The 24,538-nt window shown below is 39.5% G+C and overlaps 1 protein-coding gene across 30 annotated transcripts in view; it reads right to left on the bottom strand.

The window, feature by feature from the left end:
- Positions 1–24,538, bottom strand: part of LOC125884463 (receptor-type tyrosine-protein phosphatase delta-like) — a 427,644-nt gene that overhangs the window by 221,420 nt on the left and 181,686 nt on the right. For all 30 annotated transcript variants that reach the window (XM_049569458.1, XM_049569467.1, XM_049569463.1 and 27 more), the window contains exons 6-7: positions 19,762–19,871; positions 9,398–9,441 (exon numbers count right to left, since the gene is read on the bottom strand). The gene's annotated coding sequence lies outside the window, so the exon portion shown is untranslated. The remainder of the gene's footprint in view (positions 1–9,397; positions 9,442–19,761; positions 19,872–24,538) is intronic.

The following is a 24,538-nucleotide window of genomic DNA, read 5'->3' as shown; positions in this document are numbered from 1 at the left end:
TCTCTTCCGTCTGTGATTTTAAGGTTGCATATGTGCATTATAGACAATGTGGACAACTGTTATTTGCTCGTTTTCCCATTGCGGTCGAGCATGGTTCATGTAACATTCAAATCATGAATGGCAATAACATTTGCTGTTACCAAATTCTGCAATATATCATCTCGTTTTAACTTACGTGTTTTTAGCAGACTTTTACTGTGATTGAAGCGCATTACCGCAAAATGGGTTCACCTCTGATCATTCAGTCACGCTCAGTGAAAGTCTGTAAAACCCCAATTCACTGTCAGCTATCCAGAGGAGCTTAATGTATTTTTGTTAACAGAAAAGTACAAGGTTAAAAGGTTAATATCTGGCAGTGACTACAATTCTCTATGCTATTGTAGCAGCGCATCCCCCTCCCCTTCTCTCTCTCACTCTCTCTCTCTCACTCTCTCTCACTCTCTCTCTCTCACTCTCTCTCTCTTCCAGAATTGTGTTATTGTGTGAGTGCACACTCACACAGATGCACACACACTCATGGTACTCTCTCTCCTCCCCTCAGTGTACAAGTTGCAGCAGAGCTATCCATCCAAACCCGTAGACCATGAAATTAGGTTAAGACGTAAGGCTGTGAATGACACAGGTGTGGATACAAATGAGAACATCCGAATGAAGAAGTACAGATCCAAGACGGCTGATACTGTAGTCGTTATAGGCATTCAGAATTATATTTCACAGCTTCCTCCTTCATTTTATTTAGTCCACTTTTCCTGTTGTGTATTACTGGTCAAGACAGGGGCATTAGCATACATGCTGGGAAGCTGTGCGTAAAGATATTAGGAGCTCTGTCATATTCCAAATCTCATTTCCCATAGAAAACTTTAGAGTCACTCAAGCTTGTCTGCACTCCTCTGCTCCCTTGTATAAATCAGAGCATGTCCTTTCTTCCTTTTTCCTTTTTTTTTTTTGAATACATTTGGATATTCAAATTCTACGGTCTTGTTCTTTTAATATTTTTCCTCCATGTACAAGTTGGATTTAGCAAATGACAAGCACAATAGCTATAATTGCAGCTCCCTCTTTATGATAGTACTAATTTACAAACCATATTTCCAGACACAGCTCTGGTATTGGTTACTTCAGCTAAACCTGGGACTAAATGACTAAATACAGCATTTGCTAAAAAAAAAACAAAACAAAAAAAACAAATAAAAAAAAAAACAACCCATAATAGTACCACTATAGTTAAATCTAAAGAAGGTATGGATTAATTTAAAATGAATATTAATTGTTAGTAGTAGATTGAATGTGAACTTTGTCATGCAAATCAGACACCAACTTAACCATACCTTTTGCCTCACTGTATAAACATCACAATATTTCTTCCATAAACACTAAAATATGGCATTGATTTTATGATTTGCTGAAAAATTTACCACTAAGAATAAAAACTGCGAGGAAGACTGGGCAGTAACATAGAAGGTGATTTTAAGGTGCTTGTAGTGATACAGATGTATGCCAGTATGATGATGTTAAGTGGATCAAGACATAATTTCCATACTGTAGGAGAGAGAGAGTACAGAGGACTTTAAAGAATTAACATATGGAGTGCCACAGGGCTCCAAATTAGGGCCTCATTTATTACATATTTTGCATTGCAGTAAAAAAAAACAAACAAACAAACAAATTGTTCAGGGTTGTCTGCAGCTGATTGCAGAACTATACCACCATTTAACTGAAGGCCTATTTATCATATTCTTGCAAAAGGCCTTTAAATTGGTTTAGCTGTCCATGAGAGACAGCTGCAAGTGATTTCAACAGAGCATTTTACACAGTGATGTCAGACATGAACATTTGTCTCAACCCAAAACGGCCCAGCTTACTGTGAAGCTAATAAATGGAATAGTTGACTGCTTTATAAGGTGCAAATTTTAAGTTCTACCTTAATCGATGAGACGTATGATATGTGTTTATAAAAATGAAAGATGAGTCTATACGTTATGTCTTTTGCCATCCATATCTGTATCAAAACAGTCCCTGCAAATTGATCACAGTGAGAATGTCATGGAATTTCAATTGAATGTGGGGTGGTTATGATAGCTGTGTGAAACATGACAGCTCACACTTTACAGCTAAAATTAAAATTTTCAGATTAATGCAGCTTTTATACTGCTCAATAAGGAAGATCAGTAATTATTTCCTCAAGTGCGATAAACTGCAGGTTGATAGAGATAGGCAAATTTAATGTTGTTCGTTTATACCGAATTTGGCTGTTCAAAATTATGCCAGTAAATTGAAAGCATTGCATTAAGAAAGAAGTGAAGGCCAATTAGTTTAAGATGATTACATAAAGGCAAGTCAATAAAGGTGGAGTTTTTGGGAGTGATTTAAAACAGTGGTAGCGATTTGGCAAGCCTCAGAGCTGCACAGACCTTTCCAAAGAGCATTGATGGCAAACACCCAATCAATCTAGACTTTGGAACAGCCAGCCATAATAGAGCTTTTTGTGTGTATAGTGGAGAAGTGAAGCTCCTCTCCCGATGTCTGATCTTTTTTATTTTGTCCTCACATAATACGAGAAAAAGAATCTTACAAGACAAACAATCACAATGTTGTTAAACCATCAGATTCGTCATCGAAGTGCTGTAGAAAGGGTCACAGCTTTTGAAAGCAACCACATCTAGAGCTGGTAATGTAAGAGCGCCATATTGACTATTGCTTTTACTATAATAGGTATTGACCTGTGCATCAGCGAGGATCTGCTGATGTCTGCAGTCCTTCAAATCCCACCGAGTTCAAACATGAAAAGTTTCTGCACCAATCACCACATAAGTCTGCATTGATACAAAAGACCGCTGAGCACTTAAAAGGGAATGAAATATGTGCAATGGTGAATGTGATATCAGCTGAATCTGATTATGATTGATAGGCCCTTTGGGGCCATGTGGGGTGCATAAAAGAGAGAGCCAAAAATGAATTTGCCAACTAATGATCCTTTCTGTTTTTGAATTATGTTTAACCTGGGTATTCAAGATAGCATGACAGTGGGAATGAAGGAGTGAAAGTGTGAGTGGAATTGGAATGCCAATCAAGGAAAACAAACCCTATACACCACAGCAGCGATTTAACTAATTGCATAGGAGGGCTTCAGTGCACGCTAACGGTGTTTATATACATTATAAACAAATATTAACAACATAATTCTATTCATAGCCTTAAATGCAGCGTTAGCATGCAAAGAATAGACTTAAGAGGTAAATCATCTCATTTAATGTGTCAACTGTTCGTGCCTGTTCACATACACACATGCACACACGCACATATAATACATAAGCACTTGTGGGCTGCCAAAGGGTCAAGTGGTTTTCAATGTGTGCTATGAAAAATCCTGACGCTAGCTAATATTTCCTGATGTGTTCTTTTTATTTGCATACTGGGTGCTGCCTCAGCCAGCTCCTATTGTCAGAGCTCTCTATTTGAATGTCAACACTATTATTACAGCAGGTGATGCAACAGCAGGTGTCTCTCTGCCTGTCTGTCTCATATCCACTGTCTGTCTTCCTGTGCCTCTCTCTCTCTCTCTCTCTCTCTCTCTCTCTCTCTCTCTCTCTCTCAGCCTCTCCTGCTTTCCTTCCCTCAGTTTTGTTTAACAGCTATCATTATGTGTCTGCCAAATGGAATCCACTTGGAATCCACTATTTCTACCCTTTGCGAGCATCTCTATTTTTCTAAGCTTGACATTCTACCACTCTTTCCCACTCACTCTGACTGTAATGGGTGAAACGGAGAAAGCTCCTTGTTGCTGTCTTGCCTCTCTTTTCCTATTGTTTACAGCTGAAGCCTTGACAGTGTTGCTTCAGACTAGCTTGGGGAAAATGGACACTTTGACATTTCACACCCTGAAATGTGGCAGCGCATGGTATTACTAGTAAACACTGTTCATTACTGCCTTGACAGCTGATGACCAAGATTCAACCCTCCTGCACCTGCCTCTGCCAAGAGCGCACACAAACGGGACTTTCTAACTTCAAGATGTTCAGAGCGATCAAAGCTGAGAGGCTGCGTTCTTTTCTATTTTCTTATCCCGTGCTTTTCTGTCTCCTCGTTCTTACTTTCAACCATGTAATCAAGTGCACTTTATTGCTGTCATGTCTGCATAGGTCTGACTATATTTTCAACTCGGGCTTGAGAGACTTCAGGGGTTTGAAATGGGAAGGAAAATATGATAGATTACCTTTTAGAACAGAGAGAATGGCTAAACAAATAGTTTATAAGAATTTAACTTGTAGCCCTAGTTTTGTAATGAATCTGAAAAGTAGTAATAAAGGTTTAATCAATTTGTCTGACACATTTGTCACTAAAATATATATTGTTCAATATGAGTTTGGCATCATGAACTCTCAATTTCCTGTCAAAAGCAATGTAAATTCCAGGATGAGTCATTCATTTTAGGGCTATCTATAAGTCAGTTAGCTTTCTATTTGAATTACTTGTGAAATGTTTCATGAGCTTGTAAAATGGAATAGTAAAACTGTAAAAAATTAATTTCATATCACTGTAGTATGTGTTCTACCAAATGATTGGGACTCCAGCTGCAATTACGACACGGTAGTAAAAGTCTCATTCTTAGATTATACACAGAATAAAATTTAGCTTCAGGTCAAGTGCTTCAGTATTTCCTTATTCAAACTGAATCCCTAATTCACTGCTCATTCATTAAGGCATTGCATTTCTTCAGTTAGTTCAATATGTCATTTTGAGTCGGCATAGATTTGGCAAGCACACTTTAATGAATCTGAAGTGGTCTGGATTGCTTAGAGACTATCACTCCTTCATGATTTACAAGAGGGAGTGAGGTGATTTCATTTTCTTATAAATTTTAATCTGCCCCTCCACTGAGGTGCACAGCTGCTTGCTATGCTTACAGGAACACTATAGGCTACAAAACATGACCACATAATCCCCAAGTAAATGAGATTTCAAGGAAGGTTATGCGAGATTGGTTTATTGATTTAATTCCTTGTAAATATGAGACAAAATTGAGAAATTGTAGAAAACATTGCTAAATTAAGACTTATCTAGTTGTGAGAATGAGACCCAGTCTTGTTGTGGTCTAATTTTTTGATCCAGCATCTTACAGTTTACATCAAGATATTTTTTTTTATGTCAGTGGTCCAGTTTGAGACTGTCATAGAGAAGATAACATTTGAGACATACATAATACTGTATCATCAGCATAATGCCAATACAGAGAGAAATAAATGTACATGCAAAACAAAAAGGGAAGGACCCAGTATACAGCCTTGTGGAACCCCTGTAAACAGAGAGGGACAAATTGTTCTTTATCAGTTTTAATCATCAAAGAAGAAAATGAGATTGAAGTTGTTCAAACATTTGCTGTTAGGATGATCTGTTTAGAGCCTTGGTTGGAGTCCTCTGATTGAAAACAATTATTTGGAGGAGTAACAAGATAAGATAACAAGATCGCCAAATAGCTACTACTCCAAAAGCAGCAGAACTATAGACCTGTGCAGTCTTTATACAAAAATAATAATAATCATCATCTTTTTCATTTAGAATGGCCAAAAAGAGACTGTTTTGATTGTGTTAGTATTCAGTATTAAATGGCTTTCATCATTGGACATGGCTACACAGTAATTCTAACTCATTCACTTGATCTGGACACTGATTTTTAGCTTAATTTATTTATATATATATTTATATATATTTTTTATTTTAAATCATTGATATCTGGATACTTCAAGTGTATTTATGTAGCTGGTACAGATTAATAACCATAATATATTAGACTTGGTTGACAGTATTGACAGTCTGGACAGACCGTTTACCCAAGGCTACCCTGTTGCAAGCCATGGGTATAATATACTGTATTAAGACAGTAATCACAATAGCCCTTTGTGCTGCTGTGTTGCTCCCACAACAGTGTATTCAGAACCGATGTCTTTGTTCAGACGAGCAAAAAATAATCTTACAAAAGTGTTAATCCTACAAATGGTAGATTTATGGGCGAGCTCTCAGATTTAAATAATAGATTTGACCATGAATCACTTGGCACTCAAGAACCAATGATGTAACCAATAACCAATCAACAAAGTGCATTGTTGGAATCATCTATAGCCAAACATGATTCAGGGTCTGTGCCGGTGCAGGATGTGGTCAGAGAGTGTATGAATTTCGGAAATGATTCACCCATCAGATTTTTAATGGTTTCTATGGGGATGATGAGAGTAGACACTTGGACAGTGGTTCATCTTGCACCTCTGTAACATTAAAATTTAACAACTTGAAGGCAGCAAATTATGAGTTATCATAGGTCTTCTGCAACACAGAACATAACATGATTTTTCAGTAATAATATTGAGGATCATTACCAAGGCATTATTCATTTTTACAAATGACCCAGGAGTTATTATATGTTGTTGAAATGTATAATATATGCTGTCATTTTACATTTGATATCATTGGAAAGGCATACACCAGCCTTTGCGCAATCCTGATTTATTACATTCTGTGCCATCATCAATGCAGTTTAAGAACAAAGACATGGTATGCGAAGAACATAACAGAAATCCCTCGGTTATTAAGTCCGTAAGATATACCTGGTAGAAAATTAGCCTAGATTATGCACATATCATATCATCTCACCTCACAGTTTTGCCCTTGAAACTATATGCCCAATCTGTGCCTATGCTATAAATTTCAAATGACATATGAGTTTCATCACTGAAGAGATATGGAATTCATTTTGGCACAACTAAGCATTTTAATGACAGTCACTAATATCATTCATATCTGCAAAATTTCCAGTTCAGTGGCTGAATATTCTCATATCCGGTGGGAGTGGGAACGCCACTATGTCTTCCCAAAGAGGCAACAGCAATATTGCATGTCTTTTGAGTATATGCAAAGCATTTCCCATTTTTCTTCAACAGCGCTCACTCAGAGCAGCCATGGCAAATATCATTAAATGCCCTGCTAACACCCTACCCCCTCTACACACTCACACATATACACAAACAAACACATGCACAAAACCACCTCTCCCTTCTCTGTGCCCGTACTCATTTTTCCCCTTCTTTTTTCTTCCTGGCTATCACTCAGTGGCAGTGCGCGAGGGAAAGGGAGTGCATTGATCTGCCAAAGTGAGCAGCCATTTCACAGGGCGATTCTGCGCGGCGCTCCTGTCCCTGAATGGGAATTGCTCATTTCACCTGGCCGCCTTGCCTTTAGCAGACTAGTGGGAAGCCCCTGCTAGAGAGGGACAGAGGGAGGGAGGGAGTGCAGGAGTCAGGGCCCCGGTCAGGGCTTGGCAGGCGGCAGATAAGAGCTCCTCATGCTGCTCCTGCATGCACTTACCACTGCTGCCGAAGCTCAGCCTCTCTCCCTCCCTGTCTCTCTCTCTGTCTTTCACACACTCACACGCACATACGCATAGCTTTTCTCCACACATGTGAGGCACTAATAATAACTTTGGCGTTCTGGTGAGTCAGCCTTCTTTCCTCAGGCAAGGATAAAAGTAAAACATGGTGCCTTTATTGAGTCTGAAATCACTAACTGTGGAATTCCCAGAACAGGGCTTTAGCTCGGCCTGTATTCCATTCAGTGCCAAGATGCCATGTGTCCACAAGATCTAATATTGTATCCAAAGCAGGTGCTGATAGACTGATAAACAAGCCAGCAAACTATTTATGACATTCACATGGACAACATACAGTACAGGGAATATGTACTTGTGAAAATCAAAACAGTTGTAGCTGAATAACTTCGCTCATTTCCATTTCAATATGGATGGACTGTGTGTTTCATAAAAATCAAATTAATATGTTCTACACAATGTCATGTTGCCAATTTCCACTTTAAATTAGGTATTTCATATACCAACAGTCTTTTTGCAATTAAGTTTATATATACTGCTAATTTGTTTTGCCAATGTTGCTCTAAAGAAAATGCAATAATTGCCTGGTTTAGCTTTTTTTTTTTTTTTCCCCAATGAAGTGCTGCAATTGTGCGCTGCATGCAAGATGTAGGGAGGTACTGGACTTGTTGAGACTAGTTTTGGGAACACAAGCACACGTTGCCACTTCCATTGAAAAAGTTACTATTTATAAATTTCTTGAATATTGTGTTTTATTGAATGCTTTTCACACAATGATAAATGGACTGCATTTATATGGCACTTTTCTATTTTTAGGGACCACTCAAGGCGCTTTACAACACAGGCACCATTCAGCCATTCACAGGATGAATGGCCAAGGTGCCACCTGCTCATCAGATTAACATTCTCACAGACTTTGCGGTGAACTTTAAGGTTCAGTATCTTGCCAGGACACTTTGACATGAAGCATGCAAGGGCCAGGAAACGAACCATCAACCTTCTAATCGGTGGACAAGTGATTTCCCCCCTGAGCCAAAGCCACCTTAATGGCAGTGAGTGGAATTTTGTTTGCATTGCTTATGTAATTGAAAAATGGCATCTTAAAAATTGACAGAAGTCTGGATAATCTAATGCCAGAGACAGATATTGCAATACTGGCTTGGCTTAATACCAGAATTAGGTGAAACACTGCTATTATCACTGCTTCAGAATTTTTATTTGGCACCTTCACTGAGATTTATGCCGTTTTGTCAATTTTTCATGTCAACTCAGTCTGTCTCCAGCAAGCTTAACCTGCATATAAGCGGAGTCTTCAGCATTTCAGTATCTGACTCACCTCTCCATCAGTGACCACCTACCCCTCCACCTCCCCATCCTTCATTTGTCCGAAACACATTCCATCCAGCCACTTCATTCCCCTACTTCATCCTTCACATGTTCTCAAATTTATTTCTCTCTATCTCTCTACCCTGGTCAGCCCACTTCCCTCCCTCCATCTAGCCCTATCTCTCTGCTGCTCTCCTTGCTCAGTGACAGTCTCATCACACTCTATCAATCAGGCTTGTGAGGCCCGGGCGCAGTGCAGCACAGCATCGCACAGTCCTAGTCTGGTCCCATCAGTGCCAGTCAGTCTCCCTCACTCTCTCAGTCACTTTAAAAAGGTTTAGGTTGCCAGATATAGTCTGTTTCCCCCCCTCCTCACCCCATCGCAGGTCAGGAGATGGGAGGGATTGAGCCAGAGTCGAGATTCAGCTCAGCTCTTGATTTGATATCACTTGGCATGTTCTCTGTCCTGCCTCGATACTTGAAATATAAAAATCCGTCTTTTTAAACAAAGATGGAAATGTGGACACATGATCAGCTGGAACCCTTGGCTGAAAAATTTCAAAAAACGTAAAGAAAACGCAGCATGTGGGCGCCCTTGATGTGTCGCATGGAATTTGAGAAAATGAGGAATGATGCAAAACAGAGGTCAGAACATTCTTGTCCTACGCTCATCAGATATTCTTTTCAGTCTCTTACCTGCCGCAGGCCTCATCCTGTGGTTGACGTCTCAGGAAAGAGAACTGCATAAATGAGAAAGACAGAGAGGAACAGGACAGAGATGAATAGCTTAATCAGCCTGTCTGTGGAGTAAAGAGCCGGCATTTCTGTACATGTGTCGCAAAAAGCAAGGAACGCTTCATTTAAAAAAAAGCACCAGTGAAGTTCACTGTACAGTGCTTGCTATAAAAACTTTTCCTGCTATTTTTTGTTCATCTAATGAGTTAATTACTCAACACCATTATGTAGAAAATATATAGTAAAGACATACAGGATGCTTGTTTCGTGACCAAATTTCAGTTGAAGGAACAGAAAATTGCATGTGCACTAGAGAATGACTTAACCGCAGTTATCGATTGGCTTTGTGAATTATAATGAAAACAAGTGTAATTACATTTCCCTTTAAGTAGCACAACAAATTAGGCTTGTGAGTTATTCTGGAAGCAAAAGAGAGGAGAAAAAAAAAAGTCTTGCATTTAATGTGCTGGGAAGATTTTCTCAGGCTATTTTCTTGCTAAATGCATTAGCAGATGCTGCTGTGCCCATACAAGCCTGTGGTCTAATATTCTTGTAAATGATTAGCTACTTATTTAACCAACAGGGTGAAATGTGCTTTGGGTGGTTACAACAAAAATGAGTTGGGGATAAACATTTTTTTTTACAGCTACAGTGGGTGAGCTTTAATTTGACTCATTATCTTTTAAAACGTTATTGTAGGGTTTTATGGCAGTCAAATGGGATGATTAGCGATGATGATTATGAATGTCATGATTACAGTGGTCTCCGTGCCCAAAACTTCTCATTCGTGCTAATTCACTGTCAGCGTTCTGTTTGGATGTAGTTGGCAAATTTCTTATGTAAAATTGGAAATTGAAGCAAACAAACCTTGCTTCAATTTCCAATTTTTAGTTGCATTAAAAGGTTGTCATGAATACTTGTCGAGCCAGAATTATGATGTAAAGTTTTAGGGTCCAAACGTGTAAATAACAGGGGGACATAATTACCCAGGTGAGGATATGGCAGGTCCCTAGCCCCTTCAACCTGACTTCATCAGCAGTGTGTTTTTGCTAAGTTCCTTGTTATCTGCTTTCTCTCTATACACCCTGTTCATGCTAATGAATCCACAAATTAAATTGTAGAACAGAGGAATATTAGGGCGCCTGCCGTTTTGATGTGGTGAGGAATACTCAATTAGGCTGGATTTGGCCCCCGTAATTATTACATTATAGCTAAGATAAGTGTTCAATGGCAACAAATGCTTTGATGGACTCCATTCTGTAACAAAGGCAATGGGTGAGCAAAGACGAAAATGCCAGAACAGAAGAGCGAAGGGGTAAAGGGAGAAAAAAAAAAAGCAAGTGAGAAAGTGACAAGAAAGCTATCGCACGGGAGCTCCTGTCTGCAGCAGCCATATTTCATTACACAGCACCAAAGCTTAGGAGGCAATCAAGCATATTTAGCCATCCTCGTCTCGCCCCCCCAAAGCAATTATTACTCCCCAGTTTTTTACTGTGCTTTGCCATGGGGAAAATGAACCGCAGTACTTATCAGCTCAATGCATACACAAGTGACTGGGGTGGAGGACATGTAGGTGTGCATGTGTGTGCGTGTGTGTGAGCAAGGGCATGCGCGGATGCTTTGTTTATGTTTGGGGGAGGCGTCGGAGGGGAGGGTGGTGGCGGGCTGACCACTAGTGAGCAATAGGTTACCTTTTTCAATCCCATTAGCTCGCTAACATCAGCACATTTAGGGGCAGCAGGCGGAGCGAGTGGAGATACAGAGATAACCATAAACATGTCACCAAAAATGCATTGTTATTTGCATTCATATTGGAAAGAGCCAAATTGATGTGGGGTCAAACAGGGAAGGTGAGGGTTTATGACCTGTGCATAGCTCTGCTGTCAGCAGCTCTGATCTATCGGACCGGCCAGCCTTGTCAGGCTTTACGCCTGATTATATTATCATGGCTGACGATCAATGCGAATGAATGATCGTTCATCCGCAAAGGGGAGTAGAATGAATAAAGCAGAATGTAAACAGGACATTCTTTAGTAACACAGCAAATGGAAATGCATTTCCCATCCTGCAGTCATCTAGTTAAGTGATGCATTGCATGCCAGTGCAACACAAAACACTTTCAAAATACTTTGGCTGTCTCTTGCTCTTTTATTCAGCCTGTGTGTTTTTTGAAATATTATCTAGCAGTAATAGAGTGAAGCGGCAGAACTGTGAAATAAAAAAAAACAAACATACTTCACTATTCTGTGGGTTTTGAGCAGCTAATGTGCACTCATTTGGGTGGCACTGCCGCCAACTGCAGCATTAGTCCCCATCTGGGGACTTGTGTTTTGGTGAAAGTGCTTCTCCATTTGTGAGACTCTTCAGTTCTGGGCATCCTCCCCAAGCCCATAACTCAACGTCCCTCTATCACTCCCATGCGACTGGCTGTCATAATCATCAGCATTATGCTACCTCAATGGGCCTGATTTACAAGTCTGGACATGGCACCAGCTCTGCGCCAAGGGGTAAACATGAGGCTGTTTGCTGCCGCCAAGCCTGTTTCTCCCTACTGCATTTAATGGGGAGGAGAGACCGACATTCATAACAGAAAAAGTAGCTTTTTAGATCTATGATTTTTTTTTTTACATCACTGCAAATAAACCCTTAAAAACATCTTAAAATTACATATAAACGAATGCCTGCATTTATTAGTCCAAACATTTTTGATTAGGAGGAGTTTAAAATGATGTGTGCCTGAGGTTTTTCTTTAATGCAAGGCCCCTCTGAGAGTTACTGATATTTTCTTTGCACCCTCCCCTTCTAACACCCTCCCCACAACGTGTCAAAAGGATTATGGGTTATGTAGCTTTCCATTTTGCTGAATGAAGGGTGGTCAGAATTTTTCCAGCCAGACCTTAGGAGGGTCTTTTGTTTTCCACCTCATATTTATATTTAATTCCTGCCTTCCCTTGCAGAAACACCAGTCTTGTCTCTGTTGCCCAATATGATCAACTGGTTGCCGAAAGTGCCAGTACATCCGTTTTGTGAGACATAAGATCTTCATGCATATAAGTGCATACACTCACACATGTGCCATAATAAGTCAGGCAAAAATATCATTCAAAATCAGCATGGGATGTTGGACCCAGCTGACAGTTAGAAATAATGGAGTGACTCACTTCTTCGTTTTGTTGTGTTTTCCACAAGTGTGCCATTTTATAATTACATTTTCAATGAGCAATTAAGCCTTTGTGAAAATTAATTATTAAGATATGGTTTAAACACCACAGAAAATTATTTGCATTTTTTTCCTCTGTTGGTTAATCATGAATGAGTTGAAACAATTTGATATTTTTTTGTTATTCCGACAAACTCAGAATCGCTTTACTTAAAAAGAAGACAAAGAAGAAATAAAATCAGACATAATTTTCTCTCTAAATTTATAAAATGATAATTTTCTCAAACAGGAAGTACCCATATATATGGTCGAAATTTAAAAAAATAATATGCAGCTTCTGATACTATGAAATTCTGTATTCTGTATTCTGTATTCCGTCTGCATATGCAGCGACTCGACAGTCTCACATTGGTTCAGATATTGAAATATAGCGTCTTTCATGGAGTAATGATACGTCTCATAATATGTCTTTGGACTTTGATCATGCTTTTTTTTTCACCTTGAGGCAGCACCTGGCCCTTCCCTTAACCCTCTCACTCATTCCATAATATTATATTAGCCCATATTCATCCACATATTGCGCCTGCTAAGTGATAGGCCACATAAATCAATTTTTATATATACACACACAATAACTGTTATATGCGGCTTCCAAACCGCCTGCTGATAGCTGCCATTTCTTATCACTCCAGTTGAATATGGCACCGTTATGAAGGCACTTTCACTTGCCGTCCAAATGGAAGAGACTGAGAGAGAGGGAAGGCATTTTTTTTTTTTTTTTTTTTTTTGCTCAAATTACTTAAGCTGTCTACAAAGCTCTTTGTGAAGCTGCATGGTTCTGAAAATTCTCTAAAAAGAGAAGGGAGTCTTGTACAGTGGGGGAAAAGTCTTGATGACAGATAATCACCTTTATTCCTGTGGATTTTGCTTGGTATGTTGTGTGCAGATACTGTGGTTCCTGTGTACGTACACTATGTATTTATTTTTGCGCATACAATAAACTCCTGATGGATATGATCAGGATGCATAAAAAATTCCTGCAGCTTTCTCACGACTTCAGGGGAGGTAATAATATAAGTAAAGCAACATCCTGACTCTTGTTGCGTTCACTCTGTCACAGGGCACATGAATAGACTCCATCCCTCCCTGTTTCTTTATGTTTCTGCCTCTCAAGAAATAGTGAGCATAATTCTGCCATCTGCGGTATTAATTTGAAACGCCTAATACATGAGCTAATCAAGCATGTTTATTTTCCCTTCTTGTTGAGTTGTGGGCTTTAACATTAGTGAGGAAATGTGTATCCCGTAGTTAATGAACGAAGCTGAAATGAGCCCTCATAACTGTGAAGTGAAATCACTGAAAACACAAAGCCCATATCCTCCATCTTTTTCGCTCATAAGGCTCCAGCGAGGGAGCATTTGATTTCCCTCCAAATGGCATCAAGTATAGGTGTTACGCTAGTAGGGAGGGCCCATCGGCGGACAGTGTGATGTTGTGAGACCGTTTGATAGACAACAGCACAGCAGGAGAAAGAGGAGAGGAAGTGGGATTCAGGACTACACAGCCAAGAGACACTTTCTCTTTCACTCTCTTGCTCCCCAACTGCTCCCAGTGCCAGAGACATGGGCCGCTGCACAGACAGATGGCGAGGAGGTGTGTGTGCGTGTGACGCAGGGAGTGTGTGTGTGCACGCGAGCGGTGGGTGGTGACGCCATTCGGCTTTGTGCAAGTGCGAGAGATGGAGTGCAGGAGATATAAGGGGAGAAAATGAAGGAGGGAAAAGCACTGCAGAGGTGTGTGTGTGTGTGTGTGTGTGTGTGTGTGTGTGTGTGTGTGTGTGTGTGTGTGTGCGTGTGGTGACTTTCTCATACAGGCATTAATCCACATGCTCTTTTTTTTATATTCCACATCCAGATAGCCTGTGTACTTCATTACAGCAGCAATAAAAGTTCATTTGCGCTGTCACTTTGCGCTCTCTTGTCATACTGCGCAGGGTAAGGGACCTCTCCTGATGACGAGAGGCACACCTACTGGAAGGAAGAGCTGTGGGTGTGAGGAGAGGAGGATGTGGGTGGAAAGATTCTGTATTGACAGACTGCCATCTACTGGATTTTACTATAATTTCAATACATACTGTTTTATTATCATGACTCCTTTTGCATACAGTGTACGCAAACATGTATTTTCCTTTAATGATTGTGATTAACTGTAATGATGCCAGCTGTATGCACACATCCAACCCTCTATAGACAGAAAGCAACAGCTAATTTACTTTGTTTGTTTTACATTTTTCCTTTCTCAATTTATTCTTTAGAAGATAGGTTTTGCTTCTCACCTGCAGAGCTAAAATGAGCATATTCTTTTAGCATATGTTTAAGAAATTCACCTTAACATGAAGACACTACCAATTAAAGAGACATACTGTATATATTCTTCGATAATGTCAAGTAAAAAGGCGACAAAAAGTCTCTCAGTTTGGTGTAAAGCTAACCAAAAGGCTTAATATTTATTGAACGTTTGCATGTAAATCTATGAGGCTACAGCAAATCAAATGGAAGCCAGTCACTTTAATAATGGGAGGTAAATATCACCCTTCAGATGGAGTCACTTGGAGGGCAAACGGTGATGCACAGCACCATCTTGTGGTTGTATTTCACTGGATAGAGGTTGCCATAACACTTATTATTTGACTGAAAAATAGCCATATATATATTTGATGATTACATTTAGGCAAAAATAGCCTTCTGCTAAAAGTTTGAAGCTAAAGGGGATGCAAATGAACATTTCTCTTCCATTCCTTTAGGGGCTTGTAATCGGATTAAGCATGCCGAGGTTTTAATTGAATGGATCATAACACTTGCTTTTGCCATGTGGACATTTAACCATAGATGCTTGCACTATGATATGGAATGAGGAGGGTTGCAATTAATCATGACTATAAGCAGCCAGTTTTTCTGTTTATTTTCCCCCCCCTATGCACATGTGCTTATATTTGTGTGCTTGAGAGAGAGAGATCTTTTAATGCATTTCAAAAGGCACCACAACCATTACCTGTCACGCGACTAATGAGCAGCCGGCGTGCAGTTAACGGTCATGAAATATGCACCAGACTTAAATACCTCATCCATAGTGCCTTGAGATAAATCCGCGCATTTCATTAAACATACACAGCGGCTCGGCTCGGGCTGCAGAATTATTCCTCCTTTGCAGGGGAAAAAAAGTGAATTTTCTATGCTTGTTTCCTAGTAATCGCAATTCCAGTGTAAGGGAAGAGAATTAGCACTTTTATTGCGACAAATTAGGGAAGAGTATGAATTTGGACCTCCAACACACATTCTCTGATTTGAACTTGCTGATTCACACAGCACACAGTGTAGTATGCACTGTATTTAAGGAAGTAATTTAGAGGTTATCATAAATTGTCTCTAATCATTTAATATTGTCCCTTTTTTTGTATTTCCTGATCTACTATGGCCAGTACTTCAATCTCTAATCCCGTCTGTTTGTGGCTTAGTAAAGATTCACCCTGGGAAACCGCTAGCTGCTATCTGACATGAAACAGATTTGATCCATTTTCCAGAGCATATCTGTCTTTTTCAGACAGGCTGTTTTCAAAAGAAATATGTCAGCAGTCTGGGGGATTATGCTTTTTTTTTTTTTTTTTTTTGCGCTAATCACCAAAAGACCCAACCTGCCCGACATTTCTTTGGTTCGACAATGCAGTGCGCCGAGCAAAAGTCCTTTTCCCATTTAGATGCTTATTTTGATCTTCTTTTATTCTCATTGTGTTGGTACAATCAGATGTATTAACCATTAACTCCGCGCTCCACTGAGTTACATGATTATCTTGTGCAAATGAAAAGTGATTTAGCGGGAAAAAAGCAGAAGATGGACTAATTTCACAACCTTGTTCTATTGATGTCGAGCGAATAGACTCATCATCACTCATCCAGATTTGCTCCTCCAAGAGTGAGCACGAGGAGTTGGCACAGTTTACTCTTTTGGGGGATAAACCATCTATCAAAGCATCCTGGAGGTGAATATTCGGGTAAACATTTTCCCTCTTAGTCCTGCCTCCCTGACAGCACTTCCACACACAGAGAACACACGGTGCTTCATGTGCTCATGGAGGAAATGTGAAAAATTAGATTATATACTGTATGCATCTTTGGAGGGCTGTTTTGTAGGCCTCACAGGCAATTCCTACTATTTTTTTTTTTTTTTTTTTTTGCTTACCGGCTGATGTTGAGAGCACTCAAGTGTAAGCACACAACATGTGGGATGAGCGTGATGGATTCCAAGTATCGTTGGTAGTTATTTGTGGCGTGCCTATAACCACAATTCCCCAGCCACAGCTTATTGCAGGGTGAAGCTGAGCAAGATATACTCCGCGGCTGGCATAAAGCCACTGGACTTTGTAATAATTCATCGGCCAAAAAGCCCTCCATGTACTCACCGTGCAATATTTATACCCCGCTGAATGTATTTTCTCAGCTACATCATCACACAGGCCCAGGGCAGGGATTTTCTCTTCTGAGAACAGGCTTTAGTATTTCAGACCTTAGTTAAATCTGGGAAACAATCCTCTGAATTTGTCCCATGATCACATTCTGTCTGCTTAGAATGATGTATGTGGCTCTGGTGCCAATGCCTATTTTTAGACTTTTTTATATTCCGTATGGTTTTTGATGGCTACATCTAATCCCATGTCTACATTTTCAGATATCTAGTGTATTCACCTGGCAGTAAAACTAAATTATGATAAGCTTATTTTAATAATGCTGACAACAGTCATTTGGGGACTTCTTCTTAGCGATTGTTTACCCAAAGATGGACACTAAACTCATGTGCCTGTCCCTGTATTAGCTTGTCCTCATATTCCCTCTAACAATACGCAGTACCCCATCCAATCCAGTAAACTCTCACTGGAGTTTCTGTCTCTTGTTTGCCTGGGTTTGTTGATTAGCCCTTTCTTTGTCTTTTTCTGTTTCCCTTTTTGTGTGTTGCTTCATTATAAATGTATTTTCTCCCTCCTCGGAGGGGCTTCACACGAAATGTAAATGCTTCAAAATATGGTTTAAAAACATTTTCCAAAGCGGAGGAGTCTTAATGGACAGACGAAGAATAAAAAAAAAAAATCAAATCAACACATTCTCGCTAATGATGGTGCTCTCTTAAACATGCAGGCGATTCATTTAAGCGCAAATGTGTAATGCTGTCATGTTTTGTTAGGTAATCATAAAGCACTAAAACCTTGATTAATAGAACTTTGATTTTTTATTTTCTTTTGGTGATGTGATAAAGTTCTTCTTATCAATATTAAATATGTTTTGTGTGTGAATCCAAACCAATTAGGAATTCACAGTCATCCTTCAGTAATACCAGAAATGAAAGCTAAAGGCTTCAATCTATGATTCTGTTTTTCAAAGTTTTTTACCACAAAAGTGGTAAAAAATTTAGTCAGTGTCATTTTTTATTTATGTTTATATCTATATTTATTGAGGTCAGAACTAAAATTAAATGCAGTGGGTTCTTCTATTAGATGCCCCCCTAATATTTATGTATTCTGTAATATCCATTGATGACATTCAGCCACAGTGCCGATGACACACAACTTTGTACTTCATTTGTCCTTTGTACTTCGTACTTCCTGTACTTCCTAGCTTCAAATAGTGTCAAATGTTTCATTGTATTTCAAGACAATAGTCAAGTCAAGTCAAATAATGAGTGAAATGCAACAGGAACTCTAATGTTGTGTCTCAATTTGCGTTTTTCATACTTCCTTTTCCTGTTTGAAATGCATAAGTCTGTTCACACCGACAAGTATGGCAAAATGTAATGCACTATGAACCCGGATGGTGCACTCATGACAGTCAAAAAGCTGAGTGTGGGACACTGGACACTCTAACTCTTAATGGTCGCCATTTTGACTAACTAGCAGACAGGGATCAGGCCCCCAGGAAGTGTGCCAGGCTTTGAAGCCAGTTTTTTGGTGGCTAAACTGCCACTGGGCCCAAAATACATTTTTCCCATAGATAAACATCGGGAAAGAGATGTCTGTGATCAATGGGAAATGTTTTGATAATCAGAACCCCTGCAAAATGATTGGTTTCTCTGTCAGGGTTTGATGCATTCAGGTTGATGACATTTGGAAAGTCTCAAAGAGCCTTACTATTAAATTATGGTTTCCCCATTCAAGTTAGTGGAGGGCTAAACTGGATGTAGCTGGCTAGGCCGGGGAACTCTCTAGTGCCCTTGCTCTTTGGGCCCAGTGATGTGGAAGCAGCGCCGATCTTCTGGGTAACTTTATGCGCAGCAGTTGAACAGTTTTGGCTTTATGTACCACTGAGCAACTTTCATTGGAATGAATGGGGTCCCATCTCCGACCTTGCATCCAGGTCTTTTCATACATCCATAAAGGGGACAGACTACGAAACGTGTGAAAATGGCAGCATAGGTGAACAAGCAAATAAACTGGCAGATATTTTGGTGAGCAACAATTGCGGTAAAATGTTGGCAGTAATGCGCCGTCTGGTGGCAACTTGGCATTTAAAAGAATATACGGTCAAATATTGCAATTGTCATTTGCATTGAAACAACGCTACCATGTCAAAATTCATACACTGTGCAAGTAAGTAGTGAACAACATGAAAGTGTACAGTATTATCCAAATTTAGCCACAGCGTTAGTCCCAAAATGCTAGCTCTTGACAAAAGTGGTTTGAACTCTGGACCTTTAAGGTTGACACTTCGATTATAAGAAACCTCTACACATTCTTCAATTAAAATACATCCTTATGTCATTCATAAAAATGGAAATTGTCTTTTTCATACCATTCACAAAATCAATAGCTCCAACTTTTTAAAGGCAAAGACTTTGATTTGGTTCAAAAAAGAGGCCCTGGTACATCACTGTCAATGAAAATGCTGTTCCAATTTATTCTGAAAGCTGCTTTTCTCATATTAGAAGCTTAAAGTGTAGAGAAAAATGCTCCTGCTTATTTTGCAATTAAGCTCTTTTTTTTCTCAAGAGTTAATGAGATTAAGTCATAACCAAATTAGCTACCACACATGCTAAGTTTACTATGGAAAACCTTGTGTGAGAAAAACAGCATCCTTATCGACTGTGTGGTGTACTAGAAAAAAAGAAAACATGTTCAACTCACCAAGAAATGAGGCTCCTCTGTTGGGTTCATGCAGGTGCCAACATGCTGCCCGCTGCTGCAGTTTTACCTCGCCGACTCACCACTGAAAAGATTGCCCCCTTTGCCCCCACCTAGGAGATGAGAAAAAGTCAGTGGGATAAGGTTTTTATCTCAAATAATTGAACAGAAAATCTTACACAAACCTTGCCTTCTTTTTTTTTTTTTAAGAAAACAAACTGGAAAGATTGAAATAAAGCCAAATGAGCTTCTACTGTTCTGTCGATAACAGCAGCAAAATCAACTAGCATCAACCCACTGCTCGCCCGAGAGGCTTAGTCCGTCATTTGAAAGCAAAAGAAAATCAGTGGATGAAATGCATTTCTAATATTAGCATGTTTTTCATGGCCTATTTTCAACAATGCCCTTATTTATTTACTGTTGCAGAGAGTGGGCAAAATTACACTTACGGGAGGAAGCACAAACAAATATGTCAGATTTGATATGTTCATTTCATCAGTCTTTTCACAGTGGTGCATTGTGTCTCTCCAGCAACCAGCTTTTATGGGTTTTTTTTTCCACCAACTCTTTTGATATTGTGCACAATATGAGAAAAATACACCTGAGGGTGAATATAAGAAGACCAGATCTCTAAAATGAAAATCATAAAGCTGATCACTAGCACACTTCAGCCTCACTCCATTTTCATACTTCTGTCATTCTGCAGATTTGACTGTAATTCCAGAGAAGCTACTTTAGTTGTACGAATTCAGTGAAGTCTGAGCATGCAAATGACCATTACTATCTCTGTTTCACTTGTGCAGACCTGTGTTTGCAATACAAAATAATGAAATATTGCATTGCCACCCTCAGGTGAAATCCAAGTTCAAAATAATCATCCAAGGTCAATCTAAAAGACTCCACTTTGCATCTCAGTGGTATCCCCTTAGTGTTATTAGGAAAATATCCTGAGCGTTTCCCAACTCATGAGGCTGTATTTGCATAGTATTAACCTCTCAAAAGACATATTAAAGACAGGCCTTAAATCTGACGTGCCTTTGGAATAGCTTATGTGCATTTGCATAACGTTTGCCTCCTGCGCAGGTGATAAAGCAGTATTAAGCCTGGATTACAGTATTTGATTTAGTGTGTGTGTGCGCACGTCTGTGTGAGTGTGTGCACAGTGAATATATACTTTATACTGTGTACCTGAATATGTGCAAACTGGAATCTGTTTTAGCTGTTTTGGCATGCCTTCCTATCGCCAGCAGGGCCAAAGAGAACAGTGTGCTATGCCTGACTGCCATGTTACTCATGTGACCTCATGAAAGTACAAGTCCCTTCAAGCGGTATAATAAATCATCGCAGCCGGGGACGGCCCCCAACACATGCTTAGGTGCACACACACGCATACACACACCTTTTTGTTAGCCGTAATACGATATATCAAATTTAAGAAGTATGGAGACGCAGTCATATCAGGCACCCTGACCCTTGGAGGTGGCAGGATGGACCAGTAGTCAGTTAGGTCAGACCACACATCACAATGGAAGGCCTCTGTCTTAACCTAATGGATGGCCGTACCCATTAAAGTATCCTTGAACGTGATAATTAACCCCTGACCTACTTCCAAGAGAGCTCTTACCTCTATGCCTTAAACAGAAGAGATTACATGGAAATGTGTTCCTGAGGGTTGATTAAAAATATATACTGTTCTTTAACAATATTTGCCATCTTCACATTAATGGAACAGTGTGTAAGCTTAAGGGGGATTAAATGGCATCTAGAGGTGAAGATTAAAAACTGCAACTAGGGCTGGGAGATGTAACAACTATGTGCGATATAACAATATATTTTCAAGCAAGATATAAATTTAGACAGCACCGTTTATATCGATATAGGGTCAAGTTACGTTACATGACGCATACCAGTGTGCACTCTTCACACAGCTCCACCCCACTCACTCACTCATAAGTTCTCCAGCAACAACTTTTTGAGCCGTAACTTGACATGCACCTCTACTGAAATGTAACTACACATCATGGCAAAACAGTCCTCCAGTCTATTTTTGTAAGCTGAAACTAGGGATGTCCCGATCCAGCTTTTTCACTTCCGAATTGATACCGATATTACAACCTTGAGTTTTGGCCGATACCGATCCGATCCAAGCGCGTATTATACATAGTCACTTATTTTGTTGTCAGTCATGTTAGAAAAGGTTTGATCAAGCGATATTACTCTAACAAGAACAACTACTTAATCGGGTTAGTTAGAATGATCCACACAGTTGGTGTGAGAAACTGACCCGTTTATTGTTAACAGGGTTAAATAAACAAACTTTAAACTTGAACATTAACATTAAATAAAAAATATAGCTGGTTTGCTCTGGCTGCTTTGGCCCCTCAATAAATAGAAAATAAATCAACACAAGAAATCTTTAAAATGTCTAACATTGAAATTAAAATAGCAGTAAGACTCCACACACTTGTGCTTTGGCCCCCTAATAAATAAAAAATAGATTAACACCACAAAACATTGTTGAGAGGGGACAAAAAACCACACACAATATTGTACAACTGTTTAAACAAGCAATAGTCCATCCATGGCTCCAATTTCACTAATTGTGCCCAAAACAATGCCATCAGTGCTCTTTACTTAAACAGTAAGAGTGTAAACCAAATAAAAATATCACTCTCAAAAAACAGAGCAGAAAACAAATAGTCAGTTAGCTAAATTGACCCTACTCTTCCACCCTTCCCTCCATGTGTCTGCATGTTGGCTTGATGGATTGATAGTAAGTGCTGGAGTGGATTCCTGGAATGGACTGCTTGAATCGAGGATCACTGGGCTGGCCAGAAAACCTGCATCGGACTCTGTGAAAAACTGGATTGGAGTTCTGGGATCGGCATTTTTCCATGCAGTCCGATCCGATGCTGATGCATGTTTTTTGCTAATATCGGCGGCCGATTCGGATCGGGACATCCCTAGCTGTAACCATTTCCCTCAGTGGATATAAAGCTTTTATTTACTTTTATTTCAGAGATAAGAAACAATAAATTGTTAAGACAATAAAGCCTCCACAAAATAGCATTTTAAGTCTTGTGTGTGATTTATCCTGGCTTCATATGAGCAGAGGAAATCTCCACTATTCGCTAGGCTAATTTAAACAGTGTAAAGTGCCATAGGCTTGTGCTAATAACGTTAGCATGTTATATGTGTTTGGAAAACATGTTTAGCATAAGACAGTTTTTTTGTCATTAAACCTTGTGAGCTGTAATGGAGCCAAATTTTGCAACATTACTTTTTTAAAATGTTGCTGTTGTCCCTGGCTTTATATGAGTAGAGGAGAAGTTCGCTAGCCACTAGGCTAATTTATACAATGTAAAATGCCATAGGCTTGTGCTAAAAACATTAGCATGTTGTATTTGTGGGGAACATGTGTCTAGATAGAGACAAGTGCTTTGTCTGTGAATGCTGCGAGTTGTAAAGCTGATTTGTGTACTTGTGTTTGAAATTGTCTCTATTAAGCCATATTTAATGTGTGTTTTGAATCAACTAAACTTTACAGCACATCAAACATGGGAATAAAATCCCTGTCTTTGCATTTTATTTTGATCACAGTCTGTTTTTATAAAACTGCTTGTTACATCTCAAATGTGACTTTGACTTGCCACTGAAAACATGTCGCCCTTTCATAGAAAATACCCAGATCGTGCATCACCAGTCAGCCTGTAAATACCAAGATATGAATTTTTGTCCATATTGCCCAATGGTAACTGCAACCAGCTGAAACTTCTCCAGGTGAGAATTTCTTTAGTGTTTTTTGTTCAGGAGGTTTTTACTGGAAGCCGAATTATCCGCAGAGTTCTCCTTATCTCCAAAACAAATGGCCCAGGTGACTTAAAGCGGTAAAAACATTGAATAAAGCAGTTTCAGTTACAAATCGGTGTTTCTCCTATACCGTTTGGCACGATGTAGACAGGCAGCTCACCCAGCACCGTCTCATCTATTTTCTCTGATAACTTAATGCGTGCTCACCTTATTTCTGATCTACATGTTCAAGAGGTTTTTACTGGGAGCCGAATTATCCGCAGAGATCTCCTGCTCTCAAAAATAATTGGACCAGGTGATTAAAACAAGTAAACACTGAATAAAGCAGTTTCAAGTTACAAATCAGTGTTTTTATAATGCTGTTTGGCATGTCAGAGACAGTCTTCTAGCCTAGCACCTGCTAATGTATGCTCACCTTTTTTTCTCTGATAACTTAAGATTCAGACATTCAGGGGATTTTCAAAAGGAGCAGAATTATCCACAAAGTTTTGTTATGAGGCCAATGTAAACACACATACGGCCCTATCTGGAGGCAGTGTTTGGTTTGTCTGTTCTGGGCTACTGTAGAAACATGGCGATCTCTGTATACAAGACCTCACTCCCAATGTAGATATCAGCAGCTCATTCTAAGTTAACAGAATCACAATGAATCTTATTTTCAGGTGATTATAAACTAAAAAAGCATGCTCATCTTATTATATTAGGTTTCTGCCAGTGTATCCCTCTAAATGCGACACACTGGACCTTCAAAAGACATAATTCAGCCCAGTAGTCATGCACTGTTGTGTGCAGCACCTCAACTTTTTCCCAATTATGGATGGCCTTCGCTGTAAAAAGACAGCATTTTTCACCGTTAGCAGGTCACTTCTCATTTATTGTAAGCACTTTTAGAAAGTAGACTTTGGAAAGTTTTTTGGCTGCTGGACTCATTGCTATTCTGAACGAGGTCACCTGCGACTGCTGCGAATTC

This window comes from Epinephelus fuscoguttatus, linkage group LG23 (genome assembly GCF_011397635.1).
Source record: "Epinephelus fuscoguttatus linkage group LG23, E.fuscoguttatus.final_Chr_v1".
NCBI lineage: Eukaryota > Metazoa > Chordata > Actinopteri > Perciformes > Serranidae > Epinephelus > Epinephelus fuscoguttatus.
Note: the sequence above shows the minus strand (reverse complement) of the source record. Positions and strands in the feature narration are given on the sequence as shown.